The sequence below is a fragment of the Zingiber officinale genome, chromosome 4B (genome assembly GCF_018446385.1).
Source record: "Zingiber officinale cultivar Zhangliang chromosome 4B, Zo_v1.1, whole genome shotgun sequence".
Classification (NCBI taxonomy): domain Eukaryota; kingdom Viridiplantae; phylum Streptophyta; class Magnoliopsida; order Zingiberales; family Zingiberaceae; genus Zingiber; species Zingiber officinale.
Window position 1 is genome coordinate 11,149,646 of NC_055993.1, and position 10,720 is coordinate 11,160,365.

The window sequence follows — 10,720 nt, forward strand, 5'->3', positions numbered from 1 at the left end:
GGATTAAGTTTAGTATGTAGATTAATTGTAAGCATGTGGTTCTATTAAGCATATCAGTACAGAATTCCCATTTAAGTTTATGGTAGTTCTTGTGTTGGCAGTAGGCGTGATCAATAGATGAAATGGTGCAGATTTCTCATTTAGCTTCTAGTTTCGTTCGTCTTTAGTTTAATTGTTGTTTTAGATCTTTCTGTTATAAGTTTAAGCATGCAGATTTAGTTTTCGATCTTTAGTTGTTTACAGTTTCAGATTTACCTAGTTAGTTCTGAGTATTTCACAAGTACGAACTGCACCTAGTAGCATTTCAGATTTAGCCCTTGTCGTCGATTTAGTAGCATGTGCAGCCTTGTCTTTTAGCATATCAGTATCTATTTTCTGCTATTCTTACAAGCATGGACAGCATGCATTTATAGCATTTCAGATTTGTTCTTCAACGAACTAAAACAGGAGATTAGGCTTTTCCTATTATAGTTTCAGCATTTCGGGTTGCTTTGCCACTAGATATGCACGGGGATACCTTTTAGTTTCCTTTGCTATTAGATATACATGAACAGATTTCTTGATCATGCAGTAGGTGTGAATCACATAGAAGTTTAAATCCATGTAACAAGTGCAGATTTTTATAAAGTATTAGTATGCAGATTTTGTTAAGCTCAGTATGCAGATTTTAGATAAGCTTAGTATGCAGATTTTTGATAAGCTTAATATGCAGATTTTAGTTAAGCTTAATATGCAGATTCTGTTTAAACTTGTATGCAGATTTTTGTTTAAGAATTGCAGTGTTAGAATTTGTTTAAACATTTCAGTTTTATAAGAAGCATTCTTTTATAAGAAAAGTATAAGAAAGATAAAGAAAATAAAGAAAAGACCGAGGCCTTAAGTAGATCCCAAAAGTCAAGACTTTAGGGATTTTGGCACACAAGGTGCCTATTAAAATGCCGAGGCATTAAAAGAAGAAGTAATTAAGATTATAAGTATTTTACTTTTAAGAAGAGGCTAGTACCCGACTTCCGAGGTTGTCGTTAAACAAATCCAGGTGTCCAATTCCGAGGTCTTGGCCCTGGTAGACCGAGGTCTGCTCTTTTAGGATTGGTGGCTCGCTACCCCAACCTATTAGGGAACGCGCATAAGATGGTACTATGTCTGGGCCCAAGAAGAAGTTGATTATTATTTTGAAGTATTATAAGTATAAGTTTTTGAACAAGTAAAACGAGTTTTACATAAACATAAAGTATCAAAGATTAAGTTTAGAACAAATGAAATAAGTTTCATATAGTTCTAAAAATCAGTAAATTTAGTTCTTTATTCTACCATGTTTATCTAGTAGATGAGTAGTTTTCATGTTTACCTATTAGAAGAGCAGCATGATTAACTATTAGAATTACATGAGTAGATTCTTTAGCTTTTCTTTGCTATTAGTTTGACATGAGCAGTTATGTTTATGCTTTATTTCTTTTTAGAGCATATAGTTTCTAGTTCTTTTCGTATACATGCACATTCGTGATTTTGTGAGTTAGATAGCGCTTACTGAGCAAATTTTGCTTATAGACTACACTTCCTCTTACTACAGATAAAGGAAAAGAAAAGATTTAGCAAGGAAGGCGACAAGGTGGCGCCGATGGTGTGTGATGCCAGGACTATGGAAGCCTTGGGACTTAGTTTAAGAATTTATTAAGATTGCCATTTATTAAGAATGTATTAGATGAGTCATTTAGTCTTCCGCTGTTAGTTAATTGTATGTTTTTATTTTGTTTCCTCTATTCATTACTTGCATGATTTGATTTCATTAAACTGCGTGGTGATGTTATTCCTTTTATGTGTTTGATATGTGTTCCAGCCGCCTGTGGCTGTGTATATTATGTTATGTATTAATGATTATGGTCACCGGTACAGGGGAGATTCTGCCGGAATTTTTTCGGTAGGGTTTCCATGTGATTTTTAATCATACCAGTTAAGTAGAGTTAGTAGTTAAGTAACGGTCATCCTTAGAGTGTTGTAGTAGTAAGAAGGGTGGTCGTTACATTGCCTCTGTGTGTTTGGTTTTCAAATTAGGTCATGCACATGTCATACATAATTTAGGCTGAATAATAGTAGGATGTGCTAACTTTGTGGTTGCAGGCTCCAACTATTATGGCTTATAGATGTTGTGTGTGATTGGACCCTTGGACATGTCAAGGGCATTATTTTGTGTGTGCATGATTATATGTAACTAATACAGCAGGAGCTGTATTGGCCCTAGGATTTTAGAATTTTATTTTCGATCTAGATTACATGTACATTTCCTTGTGGAATATAGGATCGATATATGTAAAATTCTATTTTTGTCGCGGATCGGATTCTTGCGAGGCGTGGTACTTTTGGAGCACTAGAGGCGCAACGGAATAAAAAGCAAGATGGATGCGATGGTTCGACCCGATAGCGGTGGCTAAAGATGGCAGCAGCTAGGGTTGGAGCACATGGAGGACAGTAACAGGAAAAGTCCATAATAGTTGGAAAATAATTTTCATATTTATTGCTTTTATTTACTGTGATGTGTGTGTATGCATGTGATGTATGCTAGGATAACTTAAAATTCCTCACTTTAAATAACTAAGTGGGAGAGAGATTTATTTTAATAAATTCCATGGTCTCCATTACTGGTTTGTAAGTGATGCAAACAAACTTACGCATTGGCTCTGAGTGTCTTCCTCCATATCGGATGAGTTTGTTTGCGGATCACTAGATCAAACTTCTATTTTGGATGACTATAGGAAATTAATCAAGAGCGTGTGATCTTCCCCATCGGAAGGGGCATAATCTTATTAATGGACTTAGTGTCAAGTAATGGTATACACTTAGGCACGACTAATAGTATCCTCCCCATCGGAGTCACTGCTATTATTTGTGTGACCAAAGGAAAACCAACTATTAATTTGTCAAAAGGATAAGTTGACAAGAAAATAAAATTAAAACCCCCTCTTACAAATGTCGAGTTTTTGTATACGTCCACATTATTGTGGCATACAAAAATCACGGTATATGAGGAAATTTTATTTGTCAGGAAGACAAGATAATAAAATTAATGGGAAAAACTCCTCTTATAAATGTTTAGTTTTGTATACGTCCACACTATCGTGGCATACAAAATTCACGGTGTTTGAGGTAATTTTATTTGTCATAAAGATTTATTGACAAGATAATTAATGGGTATAACCCTCCTCTTACAAATGTTCAATTTTGTATACATCCACACTATCGTGGCATGCAAAATTCACGGTGTTTTGAGGTGTTGGTAAATTTAAATAGTATTGTTAAAGGAATCAATATTATTTTAAATTTAGAGTCTTGACCAAATATTTGATAGACCAACTATTAATTTTATTTGTCATAAAGTTAGGATGACGAGATAATAAAATTAATGGATAAAATCTTCTCTTTGATTTTGTATACGTCCACACTATCGTGACATACAAAATTCATGGGGATTTTAAGGTGTTGGTCTTGACCAAATATTTTTGTGATTCTTAGGATTTAAAATGTTTGTCAATCCCCTAGTTGTTATACTATAGAATAGACTTAGTAGTCCCAATTGTAATGATCGGAAATAGGACTTAGACATTTAGGTAGACTGCCCTCTTAGAACTAAGAACAAAATAGGTGTATTTCATTCATTAGTTAATACATGATTAGTGGTATTATCTACCGGTACCTGGTGTGTAGATACGGGAGCCACTGATCATGTCTGCAATTCATTGCAGAGGTTCCAGGAAATCTGATAACTATATGAAGGGGAAGTCACCGTTTACTTGGGCACTGCTGCAGAAGTAGTAGCTGTTGCAGTGGGAGATACTTATCCTCTGATAGAAATATAATATGGATTTTAAGAAATTATCTTTACGTACCAAGTTTAGAAAGAATTTGATTTCGGTTTCTAAACTATCGAAGAATAGATATTCTATCTATTTTGATAACAAACTTGTTATCAAGAAAATAGGAAAGATATCTGTTCTAGTACGTTGGTTGACAATTTATAAATCCAATAACTCCCACAATGCAATAAATGGAAATTAGTAACACATCTTCTAACTTTAATAAGAGAAAGGAACCTTTGGAAATGAACCAATCACATCCTTGGCAGTCTAAGGCTAGATTATATTAACTTGAGTAGGATTCAAAGGATAAAAACCAATGAACTCTTAGGTTCATTGGTAGCGGAAATCTTTCCAATCCTGCGGGTCTTACTTGGAAGGAAAAATAACAAGAAGCTTTTAAAAGTCTAAGGGGTATAGAGCCGAGGATGTGTTGGAATTGGTTCATTCTGATTTGTGTGGTCCTATGACTATCCAGACAAGAGGTAGGTTCAAAAATTTTGTCTATTTTATAGACAACTATTTGAGATATAGATACATTTACTTGATGCACTGCAAGACGCAATACTTTGATTAGTTCAAAGAGTACAAGGCTGATGCGGAGAAACGTAAAAGTAAAAGTATCAAGTCACTATGGTAATATCATAGTGGCGAGTACCTCTTAGGAGAATTTAGGAGTCACTTATCAGAAGAAGGGATTCAATCCCAACTAACTGCACCTGGTACACCCCAACAAAATGGTGTAGTGGAAAGAAGGTATGAGGCTCTTATGAAATAATTAGATCGATGATGGGTTATTTAGAAAATTACCAAATTTATTTTAAGGATATACACTGGAAACGGAAGTGAACATAGTATCTTCTAAGTCAGAACTCTCTACTCTCATAGAATTATAGATTGGGCGTAAGCCTAGTCTGAAGCATATTCAGATTTGGGTGGTCTAGCACATGAGAGATACTGATAATATTGGACATGAGTTCACTAGTTTGTGAGTTATCCTAGAAAAATGAAAAGAGGTTTTTAGTCCTTAAAATTGGAAGGTCATTGTTGGCACCAATGCCCGATTTTATAAAAGGACTATACTATGAACCACAAGCTCATGAGTAAATTTGTTCTTAAGGAAATAATAAAGGACACGTCTAATCTAGTACCAATTGTACAAGGTAAAATATCAAAAGAAACTGCAACACGTATCACAAATGATACACAATTACAGAAAATGCCTCGTCGTAGTGGGAGGGTTGTTAGGCAACCTAAAAGATTCATGTTTTGGGAGAGTCTTTGGACTTTATCCCTGGTGGGCATGAACCTGATCCCCGGAGATATGACGAAGCACTCCAAGATAAAGATGAAGTATCTTTGCACAGAGCAATAAATACATAATTAGAATATATGTATTCTAATAGAGTCTGGGAGCCTATAAAATCACCAAATGGTGTAAAAGCCATTGGGTGAAAATAAGTCTACAATAGGAAAAGAGGGATAGACAGGAAGGTGGAAACTTTCAAAGCAAGGCTTGATGAAAAAGGAAACTTTTTCACTAGTAGTCATGCTTAAGTCTATCCGGATTCTTTTATCTATTTGGAAAGTGGATGTCAAGACAACATTCCTTAATGGAAGTCTTGAAGAAAGCATACATATAAAGCAACCAGAATGGTTCATTGCAAAGGGCAAAGAGCATCTTGTGTGCAAGCTCAATCAGTCTATGGACTGAAGCAAAGCTTCAAGGTCTTGGAACATCCGGTTTATAAAAGTAATCCAGACCTATGGATTTATTTAGTAACTGGATAAGTCTTGTGTATACAAAAAGTGTGATGGAAACGTGGTGGTATTTCTTGTACTATACGTAGATGACATTTTTGGTAGTTGGAAACAATATCAAAGTGTTGTCAGAAGTAAGGGTATGGTTGTCCAAACAATTCGATATGAAGGACTTGGGAGAATGTATATATTCTTGGGATCAAAGGAATAAGGGATCGCAAGAAAAGAATATTTTACTTATCCCAAACTTCATATATCGAAAAAATCCTTGCTCGTTTTAAGCATGCAAAACTCCAAGAAAGGTTTCTTACCTTTTTTAGCATGGAGTTGTTGGTTGCTACTCGGAAAACCTAGAGGTTCCACTGTACAAAAATTTTGTACAAAGGTCTGAACCTTTTCCTAGCTACCATGTGTTCTTTTAAATTAAATTTTGGATCGCCTGCGGAACTTAACACGTTTGATCCAAAACTTAATCTATTTGTTCTTTTAGGTTTTGACTTGGATCTCCTGCGGAACTTAACACGTTCGACCCAAGTCACCTTAAGTTATTAATTCCATTAAATATTAATTTCCATAATTGGTTCCCAGTACTGACGTGACAAGGCACATGACCTTCTTAGATATGGGAGCAACCACCACCGACTAGACAAAACCTTTTATGGAAAGCTAATATTTAATTTCCTAAAATAACTTTAGGTTAAACGAAAAGAACAATCAAATCACAAGGAAAAGAAAAACAAAAGAACACTATATCGAAAACAAATTTGAAACTCTAGAATCATATGCCTCTTGTATTTAGTATTATTTCCAAAAATAACTAGTATGATGCGGAAAGAAAAAAATACTAGTTATACCTTTTAGAAAAACCTCTTGATCTTCTACTGTATTTCTCTTCTAACCTCGGACGTTGTGTGGGCAACGATCTTCCGAGATGAGAAACCACCAAAGCACCTTCTCCTTTCTTCAAATTTCGGCCAAGCACAAAGCTTCCAAAAGATGAAGATCTTTTCCACCAACCAAGCTCCAAGGGATGTAGGCTTTCTCTCCTTCTTCCTCAAGCTAGATCCGGCCACCAATTAAAACTCCATAAGCATGAAGAGGTTCGGCCACAAAGAGAAGAAGGAAGGGCCGACCACACCACCAAGGAAAAGAGGAAGAAAAATAGAATAGAGTCATTCACCTTGAAGCCTCCTCTACCCCCTCTTTTATAATCCTTGGTCTTGGCAAATAAGGAAAATTTAATAAAAAATTTCTTAATTCTTTTTCCATTGAAAAGAAAAATTATTTAATTAAAAATAATTTTCTTTTTCAAATACAATGGCCGGCCACCTCAAGCCCCAAATCAAGGAAAGTTTTAATTAAAACAAGAATTAAAACTTCCTAATTTGTTTCCGGAAATTTATAAAAATTTCTCCAATAATTTAATCCCTTCGTGATTGGTTTATAAAAATGAAATTTAATAAATTAAAATATTTCTTTTAAACATGTGGATAAAAAGAAAGTTATCTCTAAAAATTAAAATCTCTTTTAATCTACAAATAAGGAAAGATATCAAGTCTTTTCTTAATCTTTTGTAGAAACTAATAAAAGAGAATTATTAATTTTTAAACTTTCTTTAAAATCATGAACATGGTTAAAAAGGAAAGTTTTCTTAAAATTTAAAATTCTCCTTTAATCAACAAATAAGGAAAGATTTCAAATTTTAAACTCTCCTTTAAACATGTAGATGATTTACAAATAAGGAAAGTTTTTACCAAAAATTAAAACCATCCTTTTAAACTGCAAATAAGGAAAGAGATTAATCTCTTCTCTTAATCTTTTGTAGAAAGCTATAAAAGGAAATTTTTAATTTTTAAACTCTCTTTTAAAATCATGATATCCACATAATTTTAATAAAAACCCTTTTTAATATTCTAGTGGTCGGCCACCTAAGCTTGGGACCCAAGCTTTGGCCGGCCACCTACATGACTCATCCACTTGATTTTGGTCGGCCCTAGCTTGGGTTCCAAGCTAGCTTGGCCGACCCCATTGGATGGGTAAGAAGGTGGGTATGCGGTGGGTATAAATCTCTATATACTGGAGGCTACGATAGGGACAGAGAGGAGGAATTGGTTTTGGTCTCCCGATGAAATTAAGCATCCCGTGTTCGCCCCGAACACACAACTTAATTTCATCAATAATAATTCATTCCACTAAAGAACTATTATTGAACTACCGCACCAATCTCAAATTACATTTTGAGCTCCTTCTTATTATGAGTGTGTTAGTCTCCTTGTGTTTAAGATAACAAATGTCCACTAATTAAGTAAGTTACTGACAACTCACTTAATTAATATCTAGCTCCAAGAGTAGTACCACTCAACTTCATCATCATGTCGGACTAAGTCCACCTGCAGGGTTTAACATGACAATCCTTATGAGCTCCTCTTGGGGACATTCTCAACCTAGATTACTAGGACACAGTTTCCTTCTATAATCAACAACACGCACTATAAGTGATATCATTTCCCAACTTATCGGGCTTATTGATTCATCGAACTAAATCTCACCCATTGATAAATTAAAGAAATAAATATCAAATATATGTGCTTATTATTATATTAGGATTAAGAGCACACACTTCCATAATAACTGAGGTCTTTGTTCCTTCATAAAGTCAGTTTAAAAGGAACGACCTCAAATGGTCCTACTCAATACACTCTAAGTGTACTAGTGTAATTATATAGTTAAGATAAACTAATACCTAATTACACTACGACCTTCCAATGGTTTGTTCCTTTCCATCTTGATCGTGAGCTACTGTTTATAATTTATAAGGAACCAATAACATGATCTTCTGTGTGTGACACCACACACCATGTTATCTACAATATAAATTAATTGAGCAACTACATTTATTATAAATGTAGACATTTGACCAATGTGATTCTTATTTCTAGATAAATATTTATACCAAAAGCTAGGCTTTTAGTATACACTCTAACAGGAGTAACTTTATCTAAAGAGATGTGTCCGTAAACATCATAGGAGATAGAGGAAATGAAGGCAGTTCCTTATGCTTCGGCTATCGGAAGCCTAATGTATGCTATGCACGAGATCAGAAATCTGCTTTGCCAAGGGTATAGTCAGGAGATATCAAAGTAACCCTTGACAAGGACATTGGACTGCAGTAAAGCATATATTGAAGTACCTTAGAGGCACTAGAGATTATATGCTAGCTTACAAGGCGGATAATTTGGTCCCTGTGGGTTGCACGGATTTTGATTTCCAATCGGATAGAGACAATAGTAAGTCGACCTCGGGGTTTTGTGTTTACTTTAGGAGGCAAAGCCATAACTATGGAGGAGTGTTAAGCATAGGTACTTTTCAGATTCCACTATGGAAGTTGAGTATGTGGCAGCCTCAGAGGCAGCCATAGAAGCTGAATGACTCAGTAACCTCAAGATGGACTTAGATATGATTTCTGGTTTGTCCAAATATTATTACAATTTATTGTAATAATAGTGGTGCAGTAACAAACTCGAAGAAACCATGAGTCCATAAGGCAAGTAAACACAATAGAGCGCGAGTACCACCCAATACGAGAAATCGTATAAACGAGGAGAAGTTGTTGTCGCCTAGATTGCATCAGATGATGACCTATAGATCCTTTCACTAAGGCCTTAAGGCAAGAGCTTTTGATGGGCATGTTGAAGGGTTGGGAATCAGATATATGGCAGTAAATATGACAGCTTAGACTTTTAGTATAAGTGAAAGATTGTTAGGATGTATACTAAAAGCCTAGCTTTTGGTATAAACATCTATCTAGAAATAAGAATCACATTGGTCAAATGTCTACATTTATGATAAATATAGTTGTTCAATTAATTTATATTGTAGATAACATGGTGTGTGGTGTCACACACAGAGGATCATGTCATCAATACCTTATAAATTATAAACAGTAGCTCATGACCAAGATGGAAAGGAACAAACCATTGGAAGGCCGTAATGTAATTAGGTATTAGTTTATCTTAACTATATAATTACACTAGTACACTTAGAGTGTATTGAGTAGGACCATCAGAGGTCGTTTCTTTTATACTGACTTTATAAAGGAACAAAGACCTCAGTTATTATGGAAGTGTGTGCTCTTAATCCTAATATAATAACAAGCATATATATTTGATATTTATTTCTTTAATTTATCAATGAGTGAGATTTAGTTCAATAAATCAATAAGCCCGATAAGTTGGGAAATGATATCACTTATAGTGTGTGTTGTTGATTATAGAAGGAAACTGTGTCCTAGTGATCTAGGTTGATAATGTCCCCAAGAGGAGCTCATAAGGATTGTCATGTTAAACCCTGCAGGTGGACTTAGTCTGACATGACGATAAGGTTGAGTAGTACTACTCTTGGACTAAGATATTAATTAAATGAGTTGTCAGTAACTCACTTAATTAGTGGACATTCGACATCTTAAACACAGGGAGACTAACACACTCATAATAAGAAGGAGCCCAAAATATAATTTGGAATTGGTGTGGTAGTTCAATAATAATTCTTTAGTGATATGAATTATTATTGATGAAGTTAAGTTGTGTGTTCGGGGCGAACACGGGAAGGTTAATTTCATCGGGAGACCAAAACCAATTCCTCCTCTCAGTCCCTATCGTAGCCTCTTGTATATAGAGATTTATACCCACCACATACCCACCTTCTTACCCAACCTATAGGGGCCGGCCAAGCCAAGCTTGAAGCTCAAGCTTAGGGCCGACCAAGACCCAAAGGTTGAGCCAAGTTAATTGGCCGGCCATAGCTTGGAGCCCATGCTTGATTGGCCGACCATATTAAAAGGGAATTTATTTTTAATTAAAATTATTTCTTATGTGGATATCATGGTTTTAAAAAATAGTTTAAAATTTAAATCTTTCCTTTTATAGCTTTCTACAAAAGATTAAGAAAAGATTTGAAATCTTTCCTTATTTGTAGATTGAAAGGAAATTTTAATTTTGAGAAAACTTTCCTTTTTAATCATGTTCATGATTTAAAAGAGAGTTTAAAAATTAAATATTCTCTTTTATTAGTTTCTACAAAAGATTAAGAAAAGATTTGATATCTTTCCTTAT